We start from the raw sequence: 23444 nt of genomic DNA on the forward strand, positions 1-23444 counted from the left end.
TAGTCATCTCAAGGTCTAGTAGGGGAGGATCTATTTCCCAGCTCACTCATGTGGTTGTTAGCCTCACGTCTTCCTGGTTGTTGGCCAGAGACATCAACTCATTGCAACGTGGGCCTTTCCATTGAGCCAGAGGTCAAGCAAGAAGCAGGATGGCAGTTTGTCTTTTGTAACCTAATTTTAGCAGTGATGTCCAATCACTTTTTCCATATTCTATTTGTTGTGAAATAAGTCTAGGTTCAGCTCACACTCAAGCGGAGGGGATTATATAAGGGCATGAATACTGGAAAGTGAGGATCATGGGAAACCACTTAGAGGTTTCTACCACAGAGCTACATTCTAGTCAGTGGAGATAGACAATGAACAATAAATAGACACATCATATGTAGGTGACAATAAGTGCTCTGAAGAAAAATAAAGCAGAGTAAGGGAAGGCCTCTTTCATGGAATGACATTTGAGTAGAGTCTGAAGCAGATGAGGTCACAAGGGAGCTGCGGAGGAGGTTTCCAGGTAGAGGGAAGAACCGGTGTGAACTCTCTGAGGCAGGAGCATGCTTGGTTCTCTTGAATGAATCACACAACCGACTTGACTGGAGCAGAGTAAGCAAGGGAGAAGACAGTCAAAAAGGTGGGGTGGGAGACAATAGGTACAGACTTATAGGACATGGTAAAGACTTTATGGAAGGGTGACATGATTTACCTTACTTTTAAAAGGCTTTAGTATGGGGAAGAGATGATACAAGGGCCAAGTGTTAGAGCAGGAAGACCAGGCGGGATTCTACCAGAGCAGCCCAGGTGAGAGATAATGGAGTCTTGGATTGGCAGAAGTGAGAAGTGACTGGATTCCAGATATATTTGATACGATTTGCTGACAGACTGGATTTAGGGTATGACAGAGTGGAATCAGAGATGACTCCAAAGCTTTTAATGTGAGCCTCTGTAAGGCTGAGGTTGCCATTTGCGAGGATAGGGAGGACAAGTCTGAGAGAGTAAATCAAAGATTTGACTTTGGCCTTGTGGTCATGTTAAGTTTGCGATGCCTATTAAATGTCCAAGTGGAGATGTTGCAGAGGAAGTTGGAGTATGGAGTTCAAGGGTGAGGTTCAGGTTGGCAATAGAAATTTGGGAGTCACCAGTATGGAGTTGGCATTTATAGCTACAGGACTAAATCAGATTAATCACCTAAAGAATAAGACTTAATGAACAAGAGAAGATATCTCTCAGAACCTTTGGAAATGGGAGGAGTACGAGGGGGACTGAGAAGGAGCAGTCAGTGAGAAAGGGCAGGTGGTACTGGGGAGGCAATCAACAGGGTCCACCTTGCAGGCCAAGAGGAGAGGCGCTCTCCACCTTCCAGATGCCTCTAGGGGGTCAGGTGGGGCCACAAGATTTAAAAGGTGGTAGAAGGTCATTGGAGACTTTATAGAGAGCAGCTTGTAAGAAGTCCTAGATTCAACAGCTGGATGATGGTGGATTTTGAAGACAGTGGAATTTAGAAAAGCAACCTAGTGGGTACGGGCCTCTCTTTCAAGAATGTCAGTGTTAGAAACAATAGAAGTACAGGAGAAAGTTATAAAAAAGTTATAAAAGATAAGTTATAAAAAAAACTGGAAAATATCTATATCAATAAAGAAACACTATAGCATTAAAACTCAGGCCACAGAAAGAGGGAAATTGTTTTCAGCAAATATGACAAGGTTTAGAATCTTTAAAACGGAAAAAAACTCATGCAAATCAGTAAGAGGAACATGAAGACCCTACTAGGTAAATGGACAAAGGACGCTAACAGACAATTCACAAAGGAGGAAATACAGTTAGTAAACAAAGATAAAGAAAAATGTTTGGCACCATTAGCAAGGAAAGAAATACAGATTAAAACCACAAGATGACGTGTTTTAAACTATCAAATTAGCAAAAGCTGTTTATTCCCTTTAACCCGGCAATTCCAGTTCAGGGAATCCTAAGAAACCAAGCCAAAAATGCAGATGAAAGAGCTGGCCACAGTTTTATTTACAACAGTTAATAAGAGGAAATAATCTAAAGGCTGAACACCAAAAAAAAAAAAAAAAAAAGGCTTAGAAAATTTTGGTACATTCACACAAATATTAATATCACTCACATGCACACAGGGAAAAAATGGGGAAGAATTTGTGGAATACAGTATCTTAGGCTGCTATAAAAAACACCAGAGACTAGGTCTCTTATAAACAACGGAAATTTATTTATCTTGCTAACCCAAGATCAGGGTGCTAGCATGGTCTGTAAGGGTCCTCTTGAGGTCACAGACTTCTCATAGCATCCTCACATGGTGGAAGAGGCAAGCGAGCTCTCCGGGGTTTCTTCTATACAAGCACTAATCCCGTTTTATGAGGGCTCCACCCTCACGGCCTACCGACCTCCTAAAGGCTCTACCTCCTAACATCGTCTCCTTGGGCATTAAGTTTTCAACATATAAATTTGGGGTTGGGGGGCACAATTATTCAGACTATAGCACACAGGAAAATGCCTGTATCATGTTCATTGGAAACAAAAAGTAGGATTGCAAATTGTGTATACCTTATATTCTCACCCATGGGAAAAATATTTATAGAAAAAGGAAACCTATCCAAATGTCCCCTCCAGGTCACACAGGAAGACTGGCTACCTTTCTTCCAAGCAGCATACCTTTGTGGAGTTCCGTACTGGCCTCTCTCTGTCAAGACCTGGGATGACAAAGATAATTCAGATATTTCTGTCCTTCAGGAGTTTGCATCTAATTAAAGCTTTAAAAAACTGTTCTGTGGGAGAGGTGCCTGGGTGGCTTGGTGGCTTAAGCGTCCAGGGTCGGGTTCCCTGCCTCTCCCGCTCCCCCTGCTTGTGCTTTCTCTCTCTCTCTCTCGCTCTCTGTCAAATAAATAAATAAAATCTTAAACAAAACAAAACTGTTCTGTGGGAGTAAATAATGGAAATAAATAATAAAGTCTCAAAAGATACAAACACAGTTGGGATTCCAAAATATCCCAGCAAAGATGAGCCACAAACTGAACATCGGCGACACAGTTGGGCCCTTTGGTGGCCAAAGTGATCGGGTGTTGGGGCAGGAGTGGGGCGGGGGGCAGGCTTAGCTGTCAGTTGAGTTCTTTTTGGAAACACCAGTGCTGGGGTCGAGGCGGTCTTGACCGCGAAGGAATGAAAGTCAAGCAACAGTTACTGGAACTATAGGATAAAGCTGAAGCTTCCGAATAACGTGTGTCACCTACCTTCCTGCTCTAAGAGGTTCGGTGCAGCCTCGGAAGCACTGGGACAATAACATCGGGTCACTGCTCGCCTTTCCTCCCTTCTGGGGCTGCTTCTCCAGCTCATGTGGCAGAGACGGGCTTGGGAGGTTCTTGCGGTGGTGTCAGGCTCAGGCTGGTGGGAATGCTTCTGTGCTCGGGTTTCTCGTGGATGGAGATTACAGACGACCATACCTTCTGTTTCTAGAGTCCTTTATGTATATTTCACACGTGTTTTAAAAAATTCTGACTCACCTGCAAAGGGAGGCATGGTGATGTCAGCTGTAAAACCAACCAGCTATTACTTATTTCCTGGCAGTGTCACCTCAACCTTGCTTCCCCACTTATCAAATTGCAGCTACTTGACAAATGCTACATAAGAAAAATAATGGCTCTGATAGCATCAGGCAGAAAGCTCTCCTGGAAAGCTGTTCTCTGAAAAGATGAAAGAGCTTATTTTTCAAAATGATGAGGTGTTTTAGTCAATGGCACGCAAGACCGATTTAGAGGGCAAAGACATGATCTTTAAATAGCACTGGGTGTTATCCGCAACTGATAAACTGTTGAACTCTACATCTGAACTTAATAATGTACTATATGTTGGCTCATTGAATGTAAATTAAAAAAACAGATCATCAAGGTCAAGCTAAAGGCAAATGAACTCATTACGAAGATGAGTACATTTAAAAAATTCAGTTCTCAAGAGGAACTCTCAGTAATTACCATGGAATTAGGACTGCAAGCTCTAAAGGCAAACTGGGTTCAAATCCTGGCTTTGCCACTATCAGCTGTGCGACCCGAAGGGAGCAATTTCTCTGTGTCGCAGTTTTTTCCTCATCTGTGAAATGGGGACAACGATAGGACCTACTTACCCGATAAAGTTGTTATGAGAACGAAACGAGTTAGTGTTGGTAAACAGCTCTGAGCAGCACCTGGTATGTGACCCTTGCTATGGAAGCGCTTGTTAAGTAAAAATATTAATAAAAGCAACCACTGATTTTTTCTTGCTATCTTATTAATAACACAATTGTCACAAGTAAAAACTAGCACATAAAATAGTTCTGTCACAATATATTTCAGTCTTCATTTATGTTTCTCCCTTCTCTGGGTGTCCTTCTCGCCTCCTTTCAAGCAGGGAGCCATGCTCTCGTGCCTGTGGCTGGAGGGATTCTTGTACCGGGGGAAGCCCAGAGGCGCCTGAAGCCAGCGGCTCTTCCAGTCTCCCAGGAAAGCTGAACCCCGGGACAGGTGATGCTGGGTGTCCCTGGAGAGAGGTGGAGGTGGGTGAGGCCTGCGGGTCCGAGACGGGGGAGGGACAGGAGGAAATTAGTGCCTAGGGGCTAGCGAGCCCGTGCAGGGTTACAACGGTGGCATCCCGTCAGTGGGGGAGCGGCGGTGCTCTAAGGAAGGCGGCGCCCATCAATTCCGTGCCTTGCAGCCCAGATAACCTTTTCAACAAATGGTGCTAGAACAATGAGACGTCATGGGCCAAAAACGAACAAAAAGAAACCCCCAAATCTTGTCCTATGTCTCAGAGCTTATAGAAAAATTAACTCATGGGGCGCCTGGGTAGCGCAGTCGTTAAAGCGTCTGCCTTCGGCTCAGGGTGTGATCCCGGCGTTGCGGGATCGAGTCCCACATCGGGCTCCTCTGCTGGGAGCCTGCTTCTTCCTCTCTCACTCGCCTGCTGTGTTCCCTCTCTCACTGGCTGTCTCTCTGTCACCTAAATAAATAAAAAAAACTTTAAAAAAAAAAAAAGAAAGAAAAATTAACTCATGGACTTCAATGTGAAACTACAAAACTTTCAGAATAGAACATAGGAGAAAAATCTCAGAATCTAGGATTCTCAGACTCAATGCTGAAAGTAAGATCTATAAAGGGAAAAATGGTTAAATCGAACTTCATTAAAATTGCAAACTTGCTCTGAGAAAGGCCCTGTTAAAAGAATAAAAACAGAAGCTACAAAACAGGAGCAAATATTTGCAAACCACACATTCCACAAAGAACCAGTATCTAGAATCTATAAAGAATTCTCAGAACTCAACAATAAAAAAAAAAATCTAATCACAAAACAGGTACAACCCACGAAGAGACATTTCACCAAAGAGGAATACAGATGGCAAATAAGCACACGAAAAGATGTTCCACTTCATTAGCCATTACAGAAATACAGATTAAAATCACAGTGAAATATTGCTAGACACCGATCAGAATGGCTAAACCAAACAACAGTGACAATACCAAAGTCTGGCGAGAACACAGAGCAACTGGCTCACTCAGACATTGTTAGTAGGAACGTAAAATGGCACAACCACCCTGGAAGACAGTTTGGCCATTTCTTTTAAAACTAAACATGTAACTATCCCACGACTCAGCAATTGCACTCCCAAGCATTTATCCCAGAGAAATGAAGACTCATGTTCACGCAAAAATCCATACATGAATGTTTACAGGAGCTTTCTTCGTAACAGCCCAGGCATGTTTCAATGTGTGAATGCTCAAACAAACTGTGGTACAGTCATACCGTGGAATAGTACTCTGCAGTACAAGGGAACAAACTTTTCATATCTATATATTGTATTTATTTATTTTTAAGTAGGCTCCACGCCCAGTGTGGAGCCCAATTCGGGGCTTGAACTCATGACCCTGAGATCAAGACCTGAGCCGATATTAAGAGTCAGATGCTTAACCCCCTGAGCCACCCAGGTGCCCCAGGGAACAAACTATTGATATAAGCAATGACCTGATGCATCTCCAGAGAATTATGCTGAGTGAAAAAAAGTCAACCCCCAAAGTTACATACTGTATCACTCCATTTATACAACATTCTTGAAATGACAAGAATGAAATTATGGATAAGAACACATTAGTGGTGGCCAGGGGTTGAGGAGGGGACAAATGTGGCTGTGGCTATAAAAGGGCAGCAGGAAGGATCCTTGTGGCGATGGAAATGTTCTGTATCCTGACTCTTTCAAAGTCAGTCTCCTGATGCTGATCTTGCACCACAGCTACCATTGGGGGAAACTAGCAAAAGCTACTTGAGATCTCTCTGTAGTATTTCTTACAACTGCATTGGAATCGACAGTTATCTCAAAGTAAAAAGTAAAAAGTAAAAAGACGTTGCAAGGAACGTCTGGCGTACTTCCAAATAGAAGCCTCACCCACATGAATTTGCTATCAGCAAGATCCCAGCCCAAGATCCCTCAGATGCAAGTTTATTGGTGGACAGATCTATTTTTTTTGAGGGTCTTTGTAGACTGAAAGTGCTAATGGTCCCTCCCAAACGAAATTCACTCCCTTTATTGTGGGTAACATTAAATCCAATGTCTAGAAACACATCTGGAGGAAGTTGTATAAATGCAGATGTTTTTACACCCCTAAAAATAGATATCCATGGGGTGTTGTAAATATGTGAAACATATGTGCACAGCAAGAGCACATGCTTATAAAATAGTCTGGAGAATGTTACAGATCTCACCTGTGTGTTTCAGCTCCTAGTTCCTAGAGAGAGAGCAGCTTCCGGTTAGCAACTGAGACTTGGTAGTAGGGGTTCTTTCAGAAGGGTGGACTGACTGACCATCTGTTGAGTACCTGGCCTGTGCGAGGGGAGCTACAGAATCCAGTTTCATCTTTAGCCCTATGCCAGGAGGTGGGCGATATTACCCCCAGAACAGGTACTGAATCTCCGAATGTCTCAGTGAAGACATGTGCCTCAAGCCTTGACCTGAAATTCACACCCAAGGCATTCTAGGTCCCAAGCGAGTAAGTGCAGCCAGGAAGTCAAACCCAGCTTTGTTTCCAAAACGCCAGCTCTTCACTGCTGTCTTTCCACGTGGGGCGTTTGCCGGCCCCACCTGCGTCATCCAAATGCTGGGTTGCCCCTAGGATAAGAGCAAGCCTTTCTCTGCCCTCCCTGAAGCTGCTGGGGCCAGGCAGAGACGGAGGGGGGGGTGCAGGGGATGGAGGGTCCCCTTTCATTCACACTCTGCAGCTGGCTTTCTTGAGTCTATTTTCCCCTTTCAAGCTATGTTAATTGATCATTTTAGCCAGATTTTATCTTCTTAGGAGGGAGGTGTGGGAGGAGAAAAGAGCAGATGAAGGCACAGTGAGATGTCTACTGAACTACTCCTTCCTCCAAGGCTTCCGCTGAAAATTCCAGGTGTGCCTCCCAGGCCCTGAGCTCGAGTCCCACCAAGGCTCAGGCAGAGGGGAGCCAAGGCAGTTAGAGAGAGGACACGCTCATAGAACTCCGGTGACCCGCAGCTGCTGCTCTCCGGGAAGCTCTCTCTATTGCTCTTGTGTGCTAGACTTTTGTACGGTTTTTTGGATATGTTTGCTAGACTTTTGACTGTATTTACAGGGTGTAGGATTGGGGATAGAGAAAGAGAGGGAGGGAGGGCAGGGGGGAGAAAAGGCCTGAATGAGCGCTGGGAAATGGCTCATCTGAAGAGACTGCCTCCAAGGTCATTTCCAGTCAGATATTCAGGTCATTATTAATTTTTTTTCCTGTCAACAATGCTTTGTATTTTATTTTCAGCCTCATTAGCGGACTCTTTCTTAGGATCATATGTTGTTGTTTTATAACCTGTTTTCATTTTCCGAACGGGATTCCCTCCTGAATAGCTGGAATCAACCTTGGCCGCACACTGGCATCACTTGGGAACTTTAAAAATACTGATGCTTGGGGCGCCTGGGTGGCACAGCGGTTAAGCGTCTGCCTTCGGCTCAGGGCGTGATCCCGGCGTTCTGGGATCGAGCCCCACATCAGGCTCCTCCGCTGGGAGCCTGCTTCTTCCTCTCCCACTCCCCTGCTTGTGTTCCCTCTCTCTCTGGCTGTCTCTATCTCTGTCGAATAAATAAATTAAAAAATCTTAAAAAAAAAATACTGATGCTTGTGTCCCAAGAAAGTCTGACCCAACTGGGGGGTCGTGAAGTCCGGGGAGCAGTTAAATGTGGTCTGGGGAGCAGTGGGTACCTGACTCGTAAAAGCTCCCAGGCAACACGGAGGCATGTGTCTCAGCGGATCTGAAATCCCAAATTTTCACGTCCTCATTGTTCTGGTAACTCTGTTTTCTCAGGGGGGCAAGTTCCTCCTTTTGTTGAGATTTTTGTCTCATTTGGATGGTGTTGGCCTTTTTCAGAGGCTGGGTGAGCTCACCTTCTGCTACCTTCTTTTTTAAACAATGGTGGGGAAATGGAGCCACTCATGTTAAAGTTGAGTCCACTGCAGAAGCGCCCGTGGTCAGAAACGGTTTGGAGGAGACACCCAAGCTCAAAGAAGCTGACTGCGGTGTATCCTGAGGAAGGTGTGCCTGGACGGTGGTTACTGTCCGAAGAAAACTAACATTGTCAACTAATACCTTAACTGTATTGGGCGTGGAGTCAGAGGTTAGTAGATTTTTGTCTATTTACAGCTAGTCCCCATTTTTTCAGCAAGCGTGCCTTTGTCTATTTGGGCATCCACCCCTCCATAAGCCAGGAAGCGTCTGGGGCTCCACCTTTGCCTCAGGAGGACGGGACATGACGTAGGCCCATGCCAATCAGCATTTCACATTCCTCTTGCCTCATGATTGGTTCAAAGGTGAGCAACTGATTTAAGCCAGTTAAATTGAAGCCACTAAATTGAAGAGGCTCTTTTTTGTTGTTGTTGTACTTGAACTTGAACCTCGTGGCTGCAGCAGCTGTAGCCATCTTGCTTCCATGAGGAGCCTGAGAATTACACGATATATGGAGAGGAGCAAATGATGTGAACCCTCGTCTGGCCATGGTGAGGTCAGGTCTTCTGCCCTTAGATTTTCAGTTATGTGAGCAAGTACATTTCCTAAGCCAGGCTGAGCTGGGCTTTTAGATATTTATAACCCAAATACTTCTACAAACTGTGCTTATGGAGATTTGCTTTAAAAGGAAAACTAGAGAGTGAGAATTGTTGCCTTTCATTCAGTGCTTTCTTAAGACAGCTGATGAGAACTCCATTTCTTGACCCCCCCACCCCGATTTGCGGGACCGATGCATCCCTCCCCTGCAGAAACAGTCATCTGTTTGGTTAGCCTAGCCTAATGGAAAGGTCTCCCCACGGCATCCAACTCCTATTTCTGCTTCCAGATTTTCCAAACTATCTTCTGACCTGTGATTTGGTCCCTTGACTGGGTTGATGATCAGGGAGGTACCCTCCCACTGCTCATGAACGTACTGGCATTACACGTGCCCAGTCAGCCTCCTGGGGGTTTGGTTATGCGATTAGTTGCTAGAGTTTGCATGAACTGGAAACCTTGAGGTTCTGGCTGCAAAGCTGAGAACTGTCCCAACTCCATGCTGACCCACCCTAATACAGAGGAGCCAACCAACTTAGCTCTTTATGTCTCTAACGGTAACAAGCTCATTCACATAGAGAGAGGAGGAATAAAGGCAGAGTGTGCACAGTCAGCATGTGGCTCTGACCACACCAGTCGGCTCTGGGCCACGGCAGGCCCGGGTTTACTGCCCCTGCTTTCAGTAGAGTCTTGGGCCGGCCAGCATCTCCCTCAGCCTCTGTTTTGATTCTTCTACTCTAAAGTGGAGACAATAATAATTTTCTCAGAGGGTTATTGCAAAAACCAAAGAGAACAATATACACGAAGTCCGAGCACGATAAAAGCTACATAGCAGCGGATTTTACAGAAAGCCAATGAACCTTCAGTGTCCGCAGGCCAGGCAGTCTGCATCCAAGGGGTGTCCGGGGCCCGTGGTTTCTCCATTCCACATGCTTTCCCAAACTCAGTTGGCCAAACAATCACCAGAAGGCCCTTTGTAAAGTGCAAACTCCCTGGCTCAGCTCAGAGCTCCCAAATTAGGATCTCTAGGGGAGGGACTTGGGACTCTATTTTTAATATTCTTCCCAAATGAATTTGATGAGTAGGCGGATAACTGCTCTTCAACCTGTTGCCTCTGGTATAATAAGAGTTCAATATAAGTTGGCTAAGATTATAATAAAAATTGTTTTTATTATAATAGAGACCTCAATCTTGGGTTTCACAGAGGAGGCAGCATTTAAACTAAGCTGTGGAGAACAGACAGAACTTTGCAAAGCGGAAACAAGGGAGGAAGTCTATACGCTGTGTATATCTAGTACAAAAAAAATGTGATAAAATGCAACCTCTGTAGTTCCTTTTATCTGAACTGAAATAGACATTTACTGAGATCACTTGAACAGTCAAGTTGTTATCTCACCTAAAAGAATTTTGGTTACTTTTACCTCTGGTTAATTATTGTTGCCAAAATTTGGTGTTGGTGGAGTCAAAAGTTTTTCTTTTTCTTTTTTTTTTAATGAAAGTTCTCTAGCTTACTTAAGTAAATGTGAAGCCATCACATTTGGAACACACCTGACAAAGACCCAGCAGGGCCACAGAAGTATCTAATCAAAAGGAAATCAGGACATTTCAACAATGAAGCACTTTAACATCACTGAGGAGCTGGTATAGGCCCAATACAGCGTTGGCGCTCTTTTGCCAAAAGTAAATGGAAGGATATTTATTTCTTGTGTATTGAGTTTGAAAAGTTCTTTGTAGATCTGGATACCAGTCTTTTATCTGTAGTGTCATTTGCATATATTCTCCCATTCCGTGGGCTGCCTCTTAGTTTTTCTGACTGTTTCCTTGGCTGTGCGAAGCTTTTTGTCTTGATGAAGTCCCACAAGTTCATTTTTTCTTTTCTTTCTCTTGCCTTTGGAGATGTGTCATGAAAAAGGTTGCTGTGGCCGATGTCAAAGAGGTTGCTGCCTATGTTCTCCTCTAGGATTTTGATGGATTCCTGTCTCACGTCGAGGTCTTTCATCCATTTGGAATTTATCTTTGTGAAGGATAAAGCTTTGTGACTCATTCAGTCTGGGGAAGGAAAGAAGAAAACCCTACCAAAGGGCCTGCAGATTTTGTGTCCGAATTGAGTGAAAACTAATTTCCCATGTGTAATATTTGTCTACTATACTTTCTACTAAATACATAGCCATAGGCTTCAAAGGTTCTGAAAGATGGAGAACCAGTGAATTTTTAATTTACTTATGCAAATTCTAAACATACACACAAGTGGGGCGCTATAAGGAATTCCCACACACCTATCATCTAGCTCCAACAACTCTTAACATGCTGCTAATTTTGAGAAGCAGTTGAAAAATCAATAAAGACCAGTGCTTAGAAGTTACAGAATTTGGAAGGGTTAAAACAGCCATTCCAATAATTTGGGAGAGGAAAACAGCTGCTTTTAGGTAAACTTCCTAAATAATTCGGGCAAGAAATATTCTTATAGTTAAAACACAGTGGAAAAGAGAAAAAGACAATGTTAAACTTTTGGGGTAGCTCTTTTGTACCATATTGCTTCACTCAAATCCCCCCAAATACTATACTATGAAGATAAACTTGTTTTCTGTTACACTTCCTTCTGCAGCTCAGAGGGCGAAACAGTTCAATTCAATTCACCAGACTTGTCAAGACTTTGCAGACCCTGTGCTAGACCTCGTGTGGGGAGTCTCCTAGTGCTATGGGAGACCAGAGGGAAGAGTTGCAAAGTATGATCAATTATTTGCATGGTGTCTGAGTGGCAATTTCAGGAGTGGACTCTATGTTTAAAAGCAGACGTGGAAGGAGACAGAATCCCAGGCTGAGGGAACTGCATGTGCGAAGATGGGAGGCAGAAAGAAAGGTAGGGTGAATTTGAGGGTGGGGTACATTGTAGACTTTGTGATGAAAAGGCCATTTAAGACCTGTAAGAATCTTAAAGGTGACGTCATGGAGCAAAGCATACGTTCTGTCTGCAGACAGACCTGTCTGGTTACCTACTGCCTTGGCTGACAGTGCTGTTGCCAATCCAAGAGACATTCCCATTGTGTTTTCCTTGCTGGTAGAGCTGCCTCCCTCTTAAAGGCTGAAAATACCAGGTACTCATTAACCAGCCTCTCTTGCAGCTGGGGTGTGGCCATGTGACCCAACTTTGGTCAAAGAAACCTGAAAGGAAATTTGCAGGTGGGCTTCTGGAAAGAGTTTTCTCCCTTAAAAAAAAAAAAAAAAAATGATTCTAAAGCAAAAACGTCTTTTTGCCTTTGAACACAATTGTATGACGCTGAGCTTTAAAGCTGTGGCCGCCATCTTGTGACCGGAAGGCACAAGCTGAGGATGAATGCAAGGTGGTAAGGATGGCGAAGGAGGAAGATGAAAAGTGACTCGGTCCTCAAAGACATCATTATGCCACTCTACCTCTGTCACCCTACGTCTGGAGCTTTGTGTTGTATGAAATAATACATTTTCCTTATTGTTCAAGTCATTTTGAGTTGCCTAACCCCTGGGTTGACATCCGCCCAGAAAACAGAAGTTACTCTCCTACTTAAGATTATTTCTCCTTTACAGCCTCTTACTTTTAAAAATTATTTAGAACATACAAGTATATGTAGACAGCAAAAACGATTCTTCTGTATTTTTGAAAAACCTCATATCTAGCCAAATCGTGCACTAAAAATAAAAAAGCAAGAGCTTATGGGAAAAACAGAGTTAAGAACAGGCCACTCAAAAATCTTAAGAAGTTTGTAAGCAGAGTCCTGATAAAACTGATAACCATCCTCATGGCACCCCGGCTGCCTCACTCCTCATTGGCATTTGCAGCCAAACTCATAGGCTTTTTTTTTTTTTTTAAGATTTATTTATTTATTTAAGAGAGAGAATGCGAGAGTGAGCACACGTGCGGCATGGAGGTGGGGGGTAGCAGAGGGAAAGGGAGAGAGACACCCAAGCACACTCCACGCTGAGCACGAACCCAATGTGGGGCTCGATCTCACTACCCTGAGATTGTGACCTGAGCCAAAACAAAGAGCTGGACACTTACCCGACTGAACCATGTAGGCACCCCAACACATGGCCTTTTTTTGGAGTCTAATCTTCCAAAAGAGATGATCAATCTAGCTTTCTTGAATCACTTTATTTAAACATAGGAGGGGGTCTTCATAATTTCTCACCTGCTTCAGGTAGAGGAAATGCAGAAGTTCTTGAAGCCACAAAACCAGCCACTATATTCACTCAAGGAAGGCACTGATGTGGGATTTTCAGCTTTTTTCTTAGGGTCCTCAAAATATGATGAACACTTCCCCTTTGTGAGAAGGTTTGCCCTGATCATGTCAAAATATTAACAGACTGGAAAAACTGCATATGAACCAACTGGGTTTCTGTCTTATGTTGCTACCATTCCCTCTCCACCTGACACATGGGGGCCAGTAGCATGAAAAGAACACCAGTGTGGTTAAAATGGTAAATTTTGTTATGTATATTTTACCAAAATTAAAAAAAAAAAGACTACTCGGGCATATGAAACAGACGAATTGAGGACTGGAAGGAGCTCTCATTTATGTAGTGGTGTCCATCAGTGTTTATTTTTTTAGTCATTAAGACTGAGAAATTTAAAGAAAATGAACTCCATTGTGAACAGATGGTGCTCTGAACGCTCACTAACCCACCACTCAGCTTCAGCAATGAAACTCCTAATATCATGGAGTTCCTTTGTCTTTCCCTGAAAGCACTGCTTCTCTGTCCCTCAAGGGGAACAACTATCCAGGACTTGGTCTTTTGTCATTCCCATGTCTTTCTTTGTGGTTTTTCCAAATTTGGATATATCCCTGGGGACACAGAGTTTTGAAATTTTAAGTCAACATAATCACACTATGTGTAGTATTCTTCAACTTTTATGGTTCTTCTTGGTTCATTCACCTTTACAGATGAAAGGCCCTCCCAGATCAGGGGTGCGCTCTCCCTAATACTGTATTAGTTTGCTTTGATGTTTTGCTTCCAGTCTCTCTCAGAAGTTATGGTGGGACACTGTGAGATAACAACAAGTATATATTTTTCTCTGCTCTTGGTTCCTGACACAGTGCTCTTGAAATCCCTATAATTTCCGGGGTGATTGGAGTGTCTTTTGTTCTAAGAAGGCAACCCTGGGTGGCTCCAGGTTGAGGGCTGGGCACCAAAACACCAAGCCATGATTAGAAGTTTGGAATTTTCCACTCTGCTCCCCTCCCCCATTCTTTTGAGAAGGGAGAAGGGCTGAAAATGGAGTTAATGACCCATTCTGCCTACATAATGAAGCCTCTGTAAAATCCCAATAGTACTGGGGGTGGTGGGCTCAGAGAGGTTCCGGATTGGTGAACACGTCCTACTGGGAGGATGAGGATGCACCCCAACTCCATGGGGACAAAAGCTCCTGTGCTCACAGCCCCCCCCCCCCACCAGATCTTGCCTCTATGTATCTCTGCATCCAGCTGTTCACCTGTATCCTTTACCATATCCCTTAATAAACTGGTAGTTGTGTTTCTCTGAGTTCTGTGAGCTGCTCTAGCAAATTAACCAAACCCAAGGAGCAGGCTGTTGGAGCCTCCCCTCTACAGTTGGTAGGTCAGAAGCACAGGTAATAACCTGGGCTTGCAACTGGACTCTGAAATGAGTTCGTGTATCTCTGGGTAGAGAGTGTCAGACCTGAGTCAAATTGTAAGACACCCAGCTGGTATTGAAGACTTGCTTGCTGTTGTAGGGAAACCACCCCCACTCATACATTTGGTGACCAGAAGTGTCAGAAGTGAAGTGTTTTGTAAAATCTTTTTTAAAAGATTTTCTTTATTTGAGAGAGAGAGAGAGCACGAGCGGGAAAAGGAGCAGAGGAAGAGGGAGAAGCAGACTCCTGGCTGAGCATAGAGCCAGACATATGGCTCAATCTCAGGACCTGGGAGCATGACCTGAGCCAAATGCAGACGCTTAACCGAATGAGCCACCCAGGAGCCCCAGAAGTGAAGTGTTTTATGTGGATAGTAAAAGAAACACTCAGGAGATAGACTGAACTGAGGTTTTTTTCTAAATCCCACAACAGGAGGGAAAGACCAGGTTTTTCATTTTATTTATTTATCTGAGTGAGGGAAAGGAAGTACAGGCAGGTGGAGGGGCAGGGGGAGAGGGAGAAACAGACTTCCTAGCACACAAATATTCAGAAGAGGAGCAGAGGCCAGTACTGACTAGAACAGTCCTACCTGGCAGATCCACCCAGATTTAAGCTGGTTGGTTCACTGAGATCCTAGAATAGGAATCTAGGAAGAGAGGAAAGCTCTCTTCTTGGGAGACAAAGTGGAAGTGAGAAATGAACTGTAAAAAACTCACTGAGGTTGAAACATCAACCTGGTATTGTACATAGTAAGTTCTGACGAGGTTCTCTTGTTTCTATCAGCTTCCTTCTCTTAGTCTAGTTAACTAGGCTGGTATTTAACTTTGATGCTTCTGAGTTCATTTATTCAACTTTATTATCCTTGCTATATGCTATAGACTTGATATTTGTGTCCCCCCAAAATTCATAGGTTGAAATCCAAATTCCTATGTGCTGGTTTTTGGAGGTGGGGCCTTTGGAATGTGATTAGGTCATGAGGGTGAAATCCTCATGAATGGGATCAGTGCTTTTATAAGAGACCCCAGAGAGCTCTCTTGCTCTCTTCTGCCATCTGAGGACACAGTGAGAAGATGGCCATCTATGAACAGAGAGTGAGTCCTCACCAGAAACCGAATCTGTCAGCACCTTGATCTTGGACTCCCCAGACTCCAGAACTGCGAGAAATAAGTTTCTGTTGTTTATAAGCAATCCAGTCTATGGTATTCTCTTATAGCAGCCTGAACCTATCTTCAGTGTGATTAATGCATCCAGACTGTTTTCTAGTATATCCAGGTTTGAACCTGTGGGTTGTGGGGCACCTGGGTAGCTCAGTTGGTCAAGCATCTGAGTTTAGATCTCAGCTCAGGTCTTGATTTCAGGGTCGTGAGTTCAAGCCCTATATGTTGGGCTCCATGCTGGGGATGGACCCTACTGAAAATGAAACAAAACCAAAAAAATACCTGTGGGTTGTTTCATTTGCATATAGATTGGTTTTTATACCATAGAGCATTGCTTGACTGTTTATAGAAGACTCACTACCAGGATGAACATTACTGTATGTTGCACTGAAGCTATCCGGAGAGAATACAAAAATGATGGTTTTGGCATACCATCAGAGAAACTGTAAAACTCAAATGACCATGTATAGTTTGTCAAGAGTCTAGATTAGTTTTGTTTTACACCATATGGGATGAAGAAACGTCCATGGGGCTCATTAAGCGTGCTCTTGCTAGCTGCTGAAAAATAGAAGTTGGCTACTCTTGGAATTTGATTTAAAGCTGGACATATTTGCTTTGTTAGGGTCAAAGTTTTGTCTAAAGTTGTTTTCTTTTTTAAGATTTATTTATTTATTTTAGAGAGAGAGCGTGGGAAATCAAGGGGGAGGGGGAAGGTGGGAAGGGGCAGAGGGAGAGAGAAAATCCCAAGCAGACTCCCCTCCCTTCCCTGCTGAGCGTGGAGCCTGACATGGGCTCCATCTCACAACCCTGAGATCATGACCTGAGCCGAAATCAAGAGTCAGATGCTCAACCGACTGAGCCACCCAGGCGCCCCCAAAGTTGTTTTCTTTTAAAACTGAATAAAATCTCTGTATACAGAAATTATTATATTATAGTAGCCTCCACTATGGTATCTCCCGACCGGGGACTCGTCTAAGTGTATAAAACTAGTGGGTAGACAAGAGTCAGTGGGATGAATTTCGTAACATTTGCATATGTAGCTGTGGATTGTGGAGACAGCCTTGGCACCTGAAGTTGAATGGTGATGGCTGTCGACCTCTGATGTACTTCTTTTTAATCAGAAACTTTTTTTCTCTCTCTCAGCTCTCACAGGCCCGTTCTAATGACCTATGACTTGCTCACAGACAGCAACAGAGAAGAGAGACGTAGAATCGGAGAAAGAGACAGGGGCAACAGAGAGAACTGTGTTCTACAGAGACCCATTTTTTTATTGACTTCTTTTTATTTTTTTCCCTGGAAATAGGGAAAAACCCTTAAATGGCAATAGCAAATAGTGAGGAGGGTGCCTGGACCACTGAGGTGACAGTCCTAGAAGCTACGCTGCATTTCTTAGCTTCATTCCCTATTGCAGAATGTTGTAGATACATGTGTTTTAGAAGTAGAAATGAACATGTACTTTTAAGTTATGGGACCTAGTGGATTTTATGGAATGAGCACTGGTTTGGGAGCCAGGAGACCTGGCTTTGAATGGCCCATTTATTTGCATTAGTTTCTTCACATATAAAATGAAATATACCAAAAAATAAAATAAAATAAAATAGGATACATCATCTACTAATGAATGGATAAATAAATGAAACATCCACATAATGGAATATCATTCAGCCATAAAAGAGAATGAAGTACCGAAACATGCTACGACATGGATGAGCCATAGAAACATTATGCAAGGTGGAGGAAGCCAGTCACAACACATTATGCATTATAGGGTTCCACTTAGGTGACACGTGCAGAATAATTAAATCTATAAGGATAGAAACTATATATAAGATAGCAGTTATGGGGTTTTTTTCTGGAGTGATGAAAATGTTCCTAAAATTGATTATGGTGATAGCTTATTCACAATTTTATGAATGTAGTAAAAGCTACTGAACTGCACACTTTAAATGGTAAGTTGTGTGGTATGAGAATTATATCTCAATGAAGCTGTTATTTATAAAAGGAAGAGAGGCGCCTGGATGGCTCAGTCGGTTAAGCATCTGCCTTTGGCTCAGGTCATGAGCCCAGGGTCCTGGGATCGAGCCCCATGTTGGGCTCCCTGCTCAGCAGGGAGCCTGCTTCTCCCTCTCCCTCTGGTTGGGCTCTCTCTTGCTATCTCTCTCTCAAATAAATAAATAAATAAAATCTTTTAAAAAATAATAAAGGGAAAAAAGAAAGAAAAGAGAATAATTTCTGCCCACTTCAGCTACGTTGTGAAGCTCAAAAGAGTTGTTTTCCAAATAAGAAAGGTATTTCGAACTATATAATGATGATGATTTTTAGACCTCACTACTTCCTTCAGTTGGAAGCTGATATGCTAAGAGTTCTCCGGTGATAACTGGCACTCCTGTAGGTCAGAGAGACAGGGCCGTGGCTCTGAAGCATGGAGACCTGAGAAGAGGGAGCAGTTTGAAGCTGGTGAGTGATGAGGGAGAGAACCACAGCTGCACTGTAAGCTCCTCGAGGGCAGGGATTGCAACTCTGTCGTGCTCTGTTGCAAGCCCGGTGCCTAATACGCCATCTGGCTCAGCAAGTACAAATGAATGAGTAACTGCATAATGAATGAACGTGTGGTGAAGTGAACGAATGGAGGGTCCCCGAGGAAACCATGAGACACCATCCAGCCAATACACCATTTCACCAGATTCTCGCTTTGATGCTGACCGGTGACTGGGGATCTGGGTGTTATATGTATTCCATGACCAAGGGAGTGCTCCTTCTCTTTCAAGCATTGCAGATCACAGGGGTTCTTATTTCTCCTTAAGACTGCAGAGAAGGAAAGTTTTACTCTATATTGACTTTAGCAGTGTCATGGCTAAGATTGCTTCATCTTCTCTTAGTTGTGAAGCCAAGGAGAGGGCTGGTCTCCAGAACAAAAGCACCACAAGGTCTGGTCTGGTCATGCTGGGAGGACCGAGGGCCTGTGGGTCAAGCCCGAGGTCAGCTTTGCTGCAAGACAAAGGCAAAGCGTTCATAAGGTGGTTTGGAACTAGGGCAACCATTTTGTGTGGTCCTTGCATTGTAAGTTCCTGTGATGGGGACAGGAGTCACCTCAGGAAGAAGCAACTGCTCTATTATTCCATCTTTACCAGAGAATGGAAAAGTGGAGAACCCTCCACTTTCTGCTATGGGTTCTGGAGATTCCCCTCTTTTTCACTAAACTTAAAAAAAAAAAAAAATCCTTGCCATCCAAAGAGTCCTAATTAGAACCCCTCCGAAGGACATACATCGCCAGGTCTTACACTTAAGTAACAACCATGAACATGTGACTAACGGACTTTAGGATGAGAACTGCTCAGACCAAGAGCTGCTTGATTCAAGGCCTGGATATTTCCATTTAGAAACTGATTCTGGCTTAAGAGAAATTTCCTCATGACATGGAAAAAAGGACACGATTAGTTAAGAAAAGATCTAGAACACACAGTATAACTTAACTGGGAGCCAAAACTTTCCTGCTGATGGATGAACTCCAGACTTTTCCATTTATGCTCAGATAGTAAGTCCTCCCTACCGAGGAGACTTGCAGCAGTGATGGTAGAAGTCTTAACCAGGAATGGACTTCTCTTCACCTTTTTTTTTTTTTTTAAGATTGATTTATTTATTTGGGAGAGAGAGAACAGATGGGAGGGGCAGGGGGAGAGAATCTTCAAGCAGACTCCCCACCAAGTGCAGAGCCTGAGGAGGGGCTCGATCCCACGACCCATGAGATCATGACCTGAGCCGAAACCAAGAATAGGACGCTCAACCAACTGAGCCACCCAGGCGCCCCTTTTCTTCACCTTTTATTTCCCTTCCTATATTTCCAGTCTTTCTTGGACCACATATCCTGGACCTAAACAGCATAAATGCTAAACTTCAAAAGCCTCAACAAAAAATTACTTGCCTAAGGGAACTGTACGTACCACATAAAGTAGATCATCTTTCCATCCCCTCCTCCACTTACTGCTTCCAAAGCAGACATCTAAAAAGCCAGGAAGTCAACAAAGGAACAAATAAACAAAAGAAACCACCAGTAAAACCAGCCCACCCCACCCCACCAATAAAAAAACATCTCCCAATCTCTAGCCCCTTGTATTTGCATAAACACCTTAAAATATGTTTGGCTATTACTTTTGATTATTCAGCCTTCAATATGATTTATTTTAGATCATAAATCTGAAGACCAGGGGCACATGCTTATTCAGGGAACAGTTTGCATCATGTTAAAGCAAGGACTTTGGAGTTAGGCTGGAATTAGGCTCCATGTTTACCAGCTGTGTAAACTGGTAAACTGGGCAAGTGACTTGGTCTTTCTAATCTCCATCTGTAAAATGGGGGTAACAATACTTGTCGCAGATTTGTTATAAGGCTCTAATGACATTTTATATAAATGGGAAAACAATCTAGAATGACCCTTTGTTCCTATCTACACCCTTCTCTCCAGATAACCAATTCTATTTGCTTCTTATCCCTCCAGAGTTTCTTTATGCAACTATAAGCAAATTAAAAATATATGTTATATGTATACTTATAAATGTATTCTTCTCTTGCCTTCTTGCTTACATAAAAGGAGCATACAGCTGTTCTGTACTCTGTTTTTTTCTTCATCTAATCTATCTTGGAAATCTTTCCATATCAGTACAAGAAGGGCTTCCTCATTCTTTTTTTTTTTTTTTTTTAAATAACAGCATGAGATTCCATTGTGTGTCTGTAGCACAGTTTATTTAACTGTCCCTTCTTGGAAGACACTTGGATTATTTCCAGATTTTTCCTATAACAAACAAAGCTACTCTGAATATCCTTGTACATAGTATCATTTTGCATGTGTGAGTACATCTAAAGGGTTTATGCATTTGTAATATATTTTTTTTTTTTAAAGATTTTATTTATTCGACAGAGAAAGACAGCCAGCGAGAGAGGGAACACAAGCAGGGGGAGTGGGAGAGGAAGAAGCAGGCTCATAGCGGAAGAGCCTGATGTGGGACTCGATCCCGTAATGCCGGGATCACGCCCTGAGCCGAAGGCAGACGATTAACCGCTGTGCCACCCAGGCGCCCCTTGTAATATTTTTTAAACGACTTGATTAAGGTATAATTAACTGCATTTGTAATTTTGATGTTTTTTTTCCCCCAAATTGCCGTCCAAAGGGGTTCTGCATTTTGCTCTCCCCAGCAATGTAGGAGAATGTGCACCAAATTCCTAGAAGCACATATTTTGAAAATATGGAAATACACTAGGGGTAGAGGGCCCAAGAGGATTTGACTTTCTTTCTTTAAAAATGATTATATGTTAAGAAAATTTTTACATGTAGATATATTCTTATGGTAAAATGTAGCAAGCAGTAGAAATATGGTAAAAATGTAAAGTTCTGGCGATCACTCTTTTCTTCCCTGCCACCAACCCCAGCCGCTCTCATGCTGTGAACTGTTTGAATTACCAACTGTCAAATCTGATGGCCATTTCTCAGTCCTCATCCTTCTTGAGATTTCCAGAGAGCTCTTACCAAGATTCTCTTTTCCTTTGGCTTCCATGACACAACCATTCGTCTGGTTCTCTCATATTTCTCTGATCCTTTACCATTTTCTCCGGAATCTCTTTCTTCTCTTGCCTTGAAAAACAGGCCCGATAACAGGCAATATTTATTTAATGCTGATGATGCATAAGAACAATGGAATTCTGGGGCGCCTGGGTGGCACAGCGGTTAAGCGTCTGCCTTCGGCTCAGGGCGTGATCCTGGCGTTATGGGATCGAGCCCCACATCAGGCTCCTCTGCTATGAGCCTGCTTCTTCCTCTCTCACTCCCCCTGCTTGTGTTCCCTCTCTCGCTGGCTGTCTCTATCTCTGTCAAATAAATAAATAAAATCTTTAAAAAAAAAAAAAAGAACAATGGAATTCCAAACTACAAGGAGCTTCTGGTCTTGGGGTGGGGGGGGGGGGTGCGGCAGAATGTCAGAAAAGGTATAGCTGCAACAATTCCTCCTGTCCTTCTAAGTCTACTAGTCTGCTGGGGCTACCATAACAGAATACCACAGACTGGGTAGCTTAAACAGAAATTTATTTTATCACAATTCTGGAGGCCAGAAGTCCAAGATCAAGGTGTCAGCAAGGCTGGCTGGATTTCTTTCTTTTTCTTTTTCTTTCTTTCTTTCTTTCAGAGGGAGGGGGGAGGGGCAGAGTGAGGGAGAGAGACTTTTTTTTTTTTAAGATTTTATTTATTTATTTGACAGAGAGAGACAGCCAGCGAGAGAGGGAACACAAGCAGGGGGAGCAGGAGAGGAAGAAGCAGGCTCCTAGTAGAGAAGCCTGATATGGGGCTCGATCCCAGAACTCCGGGATCATGCCCTGAGCTGAAGGCAGACGCTTAATGACTGCGCCACCCAGGCGCCCCGGGACAGAGACTCTTAAGCAGGCTCCACACCCAGCACAGAGCCCAACACAGGGCTCAATCATATGACCTTGAGATCATGACCTGAGCCAAAATCAAGAGCCTCACTGAGCCACCCAGATGCCCCAGGGTTGGTTTCTTCTGAGGCCCCTCTCCTTGGCTTGTAGATGGCTGTCTTCTTGTTCACATGGTGTTTTCCCTCTCTGTGTGTCTGTGTCCTAAACCCCTCCTCTTACAAGGACAACAGTTATATTGGGTGTTTCTCCCCTCAATGGAAAGGACAGCAAAATCACATTGTAAAGAAGCATGCTTGTTGGTATGAACTGAATTCTGCTCTGCTCTCCCAAATTCATATGTTGAAGTCCTAACCCCCAGTAACCTCGGAATGTAATTGTATTTGGAGACAGGGCCTTTAAAAGGGTAATTAAGCTAAAATGAGGTCTTTAGAGTGGGCCCTGATCTAATATGATTGGAGACTAGAACAGTGGCACCCACAGAGGGAACACAATGTGGAAACACAGGTAGGAGAAGATGGCCACCTTCTAGCCAAAGAGAGTGGCTTCCAAAGAAATCAACCCTGCCGACACCTTGAGCTTGGCCTTCTGGGCTGCAGAACTGTGAGAAAATAAATTTCTGTTGTCTCAGCCACCTAGTCCGGGTACTACGCTACAGCAGCCCTAGCAAACCAATACAAAGGATTATGCCATCTGTTTCGCAATAAGTCAAGAAAGTAACTTATTTCAGAGAAGAATGTGTGTTTGAAAACATGAATCCGAAAGGGCCCATCTCAGGGCCCCCTATTTGGAGTTCATCCTCCATTCTGAGGAGAGGAACGTGGAGATGCAGCAGAAGGGAGCACGTTCCCTGGAGCCTTCACACGTGGCCACAGGGCAGGCCCCAACCCGAGGCCAGGGTCACCCCTGCCAGGATTTCAGCAGGCACTTAAGCAAAACAGAAAGAAGGGGGATGGAGGAGAGGGGGGGTGCGGATTGTAAGAGACAGATATGTAATGTAATGTGATATAAAGGGGAAAATGATCTTTTCTTCCACAACACATCTGCTTGGAACACCTCAATGATACCCCTAAAGGAGACATGAATATATTTTTAACTCCGAATCCTTTCCGTGACTTTACCAGAGAATGTTTTGCTGGGTTTTAAGAAGTCTGCAGAACTCCACAGTTGGTCTTGTTGTGAC

General features: G+C 43.6%; 1 long non-coding RNA gene across 1 annotated transcript in view; it reads right to left on the bottom strand.

The window, feature by feature from the left end:
- Window positions 1-2153: 2153 nt before the first annotated feature.
- LOC125281055 (uncharacterized) overlaps window positions 2154-23444 on the bottom strand; it is a 63306-nt gene continuing 42015 nt past the window's right edge. Inside the window, exons 3-4 of the long non-coding RNA XR_008957767.1 lie at window positions 3237-3506; window positions 2154-2699 (exon numbers count right to left, since the gene is read on the bottom strand). This is a non-coding gene — a long non-coding RNA (uncharacterized LOC125281055). The remainder of the gene's footprint in view (window positions 2700-3236; window positions 3507-23444) is intronic.

This window comes from Ursus arctos, unplaced genomic scaffold (genome assembly GCF_023065955.2).
Source record: "Ursus arctos isolate Adak ecotype North America unplaced genomic scaffold, UrsArc2.0 scaffold_6, whole genome shotgun sequence".
NCBI lineage: Eukaryota > Metazoa > Chordata > Mammalia > Carnivora > Ursidae > Ursus > Ursus arctos.